The sequence below is a fragment of the Zophobas morio genome, unplaced genomic scaffold (assembly GCF_036711695.1).
Source record: "Zophobas morio isolate AGI-343-1 ecotype UQ-CSIRO unplaced genomic scaffold, CSIRO_AGI_Zmor_V1 ptg000011l, whole genome shotgun sequence".
Classification (NCBI taxonomy): Eukaryota; Metazoa; Arthropoda; class Insecta; order Coleoptera; family Tenebrionidae; genus Zophobas; species Zophobas morio.
Window position 1 is genome coordinate 12,035,817 of NW_026972116.1, and position 3,952 is coordinate 12,039,768.

Here is a 3,952-nt window from a genome sequence, read left to right on the forward strand (position 1 = left end):
AAATCGGCACAGAAATTAAATGCGGTGTTGTCATATTAGTGTTATCTACCTCCACAATTACATTTTACAAGGTTATAAATTGTTTTTCGGTTTAGCAGTAATTCTATACTCTTTGTTAACTCTTTTTATTAGTTATTAGAAACACATCCGGTTTATTATTTTTATAAATATAATTTATTAACTAAATTTGCGCGTAATCTCGCAACGTCGCAAACCTGCATGGCAACAGCGGATTTCGTGAAGTGCAGCGACATTCTATGGCAGCGAACAATGTGTATCCGTATCCACCATGTATCCACATAACCTGTAATAAGTTTTTGTTCGGTGCAGAAACAACCATGGAAAAAACAAAATCAACATTTTGGGCTACATAGTCGTTGTTAAAGTCTACTCTGTTAATATAAAACAGCATAGATATAATCTAAGTACACCAAGTTCTCAAGCAAAAAATATAGGTTACGTTTCCCAGAAATCAAATATATTTACAAGAGAAAACTTACGCAAATTTTTAACAGAGGCCCGTGATTAATGTAAAAGGTAATCTCAAAGAAGGTCAATCACATTGTCTATAAAACATAATGTTTTAGGTATATTTTTTATTCGAAGTTGTAGGAGTATGCGGAATGGAAGAATTTGAACAATTTTCTTGTATCTACATAACCTATAATAAGCGTTTATTATTATTACAGAACAGATTATTAGCTTACATGCCCATTTTAAATGAAAGTATGAAGCATACCTCTTGTTTTTTGGCACTTTTAATCATATTTTTGCTTGCAGAAAGATCTGCAGCAATTGCAAAATAGAGATGGATAGCAATAATAACAAGAAGTTTACATGCATTCGACCGAACTTGCAAAAATTGGCAGATAATATATCAAATTTATTACCTAAAAACTCAGCCACAGTTTATGAAAAGCGGTATGAAAATTTTTTTTTTGCGCAGAAACAACCATGCAAAATATATGGAGAACACCTCATTGGATACGAGTATTTCGCTGAAAAAGCAAATTCTGTGAAATCTTTAACACTTTGGGCTGCATAGTCGTAGTTAAAGTCAACTCTGTTAATAAAAAACAGCATAGATATATCTAAGTACACCAAGTTTTCAAGCAAAAAATATAGGTTACGTTGCCAAGAAATCAAATATATTTACAAGAGAAGACTTACCAAAATTCTTAACAGAAGCCCGTGATTAAATGTACCTGATGTTAAAGGTGATCTCAAACAAGGTCAATCACATTGTCTATAAATCATTATGTTTTAGGTTTATTTTTTATTAGCAGTTGTAGGAGCATGTGTAATGGATAAATTGAAAAATAATGACGGCATTCAAGACAAAAACGGTTCGCTAATAATTAAAATTTCAACGTCTAAAACTGGCAAAGCACGAGAATTTACAAATATGTGTAAAAATATTTATCCAATTGAAATATAGTAAAAATACCTAATTTTAAGACCGCACCATACACCAGACAAATCATTATTTATACATTACATTTGGATAGTGAATGCAGCAGCTGCTGCATTGTACAAATATACCTGCAAACACACTGTAACAAATTATGCAGACACCTCTTTTGACTAAAAGATATATATTTAACTTTATCCATATGTTGTCAACTTTGTTAATAATTGCAATCTCTAACTTCATAAGAAATATGAATAATCTACTTTGGTGTTTTATAGTAGTATTAAATGTTCATAGAATATAATTGCACTTACTACGAAGTAAGCTTTCCTAGTTTTAAGTTGTGTTTTCTTTTCTCTTTGATTATCTTAATTTCTTCAGCCTCTATGTGGCTGTTTTAATTCCAAAAAATTGTTTTTGAATAAACTGATTCATACCACGTTTTCTTTCTTTTACTCGAAAACAGTTTAAACTATAACTCCAAATATTTACCTACTTTAAAACGTGTCAAGCATTCGCTTGTTGTAAATGATGCAACCATAAATACAAATTTGAGCACTGATATGACAGGTTTGAGGCTAGGATGTGGTTTTCATATTCTCCCATTACTTGTTGCCTAAATCTGGCGCGAGGCCAAAAGTTATTATTGACGTATATATATATAAATATTTAGATATTCTTGATTTACTCGAAACATATGTGTTAACTCTAAGAATAATTGTTTATTGTAAGAAACGATAACAAGACCGAAATTATGCCTATTAATTGAATTCTTAAATTAAATTATTTATTACTCCCTATATTATTTATTATTAATACAAGTAACCTCTAGAAATGACCGGTATTATCGTAATAATTGCTAGAGACACGTAACTTGACCAAATTCTATAAACTACATATTTAACCGCCAGCACAGTTTTTCACGATTCTACGACAACTGGTCGCAAACAACTGATCGCGCGACAATTGATCGCAAACAATTCGTCGCAGCACAACTGGTCGCACGCGACAATTGATAGCGGCGACGATTGATCGCAGCGACAATTGATCGCACGTAAATTGATCGCCGCGACAATAGATCGCACGTAAATTTATCGCAGCGTCAATTGATCGCAAGGTAAAATTCATCGGGAAGTATTTTCATTTATTAAAACTAAATATTTTGTATTCTGAATTTTAAGTTGCAATAAATTTAGCAATCAGGTAAGGTGTAAATATCGAATTAAAAACAATTTGAATATAGATAAATGACGAAGTTTGTAGTTGCACTTTAAAAATTAAAAAATACGAGCCTAAACACCTTGTTATTATACATAAGATTTTTTATTCATAAATTGTCATTTTGGTTATTTTTTTTAAGAGATTGTTACTATTTATGTCGTTGCTTATTTTACCTATTATATTATAGGAACTAGCTTCATTATAATAAGTCCTCAACATATTTAAAAACAAGTGTTTATTGTTCTTAACTAGATTTATTATACAATTATTTAAAAAATCATATTTTTAACAACCTTTAAATTTTAACACATTTTGATACAGAATTGCCTCTATTGTCTATTCTTGTCTTTATACATATCACCAAACAATAAAATTTATGAACTAATAGTACACCTAGAGTATCCATATGCAGCGAATGTAAATTCCACTGGACGGATATAATACTTATTTTAATCCCTTGTAAATTGCAACGGATCGTTTACAGGGTTTGAGAAAGGTTTACGTGTATTGTAAATATATATTGCAAAAACTTTTGTTAGAGCGTCAAGAATAATTTTGTGTTACCGGGAAATCTAAGAAATGTGGGTACTTACGCAACGAAAAACTTACTTTTTAATTATTATTATGTGACTAGTATTGTACTGAAGAAAAATTCTGTTGTACCATATGTGGGTGTAAAAAATACATATACAGGGTTAGTCACGAGAAAATTACTTCTGAAAATTATTTTTACGCTACCCAAAATACGAACACCCTAACTGAATTTAAAATGAAATGCTTAATCCATGATTGCTTTGAGTTTGGCAATGTCATTTTGACAATTCTGGAAAAGGAGGTTACGCGAGTGTCCATGGTGGTTGTATGTATGTACCGCAGCCAGTTGAAGATCTCCGCTAGCGCCGCTAATAAGTTTATCAGGGCTTGCTTCGAGTGCCTCTTGATCTTTTGCAACCGATTAATTACCAGAAAATTATTTCTAAAAATTCCTTTTGCGATAGATATTTCTGTGACGTGTAAAACAGCTCTTAGATCTAAAAAAAAAAGAAGAACGGGCTGCTACCTGATTTTATTATTCTCTGCACTTTGCATCCTAGAAAAATTTACAACATGGGCTGGGGAAGCCCACCTACATCCGGCAGATTAGGCAAATAATTCTGAGTGAATAGTCGTCCTTTCGAGTGAAATGCCCCTCAATAAACTTTTCAAACTTCCCAAGCTAAAAATTAGTCACGCCATTGCGAATAACCAGTACTCAGTGGCGTCGTCATCCTGGTCGTTTCTACTTTTTAACGGTTTTCACTGTTTGTATTACTTGTTACT

At 31.9% G+C, this 3,952-nt stretch overlaps 1 long non-coding RNA gene across 1 annotated transcript; it reads left to right on the plus strand.

The window, feature by feature from the left end:
* Positions 1–235: 235 nt before the first annotated feature.
* Positions 236–1,779, plus strand: LOC135126497 (uncharacterized). The gene is made up of 4 exons (XR_010280048.1): positions 236–537; positions 588–726; positions 781–1,217; positions 1,268–1,779. It is a non-coding gene; the product is annotated as an uncharacterized LOC135126497 (long non-coding RNA).
* Positions 1,780–3,952: the final 2,173 nt, after the last annotated feature.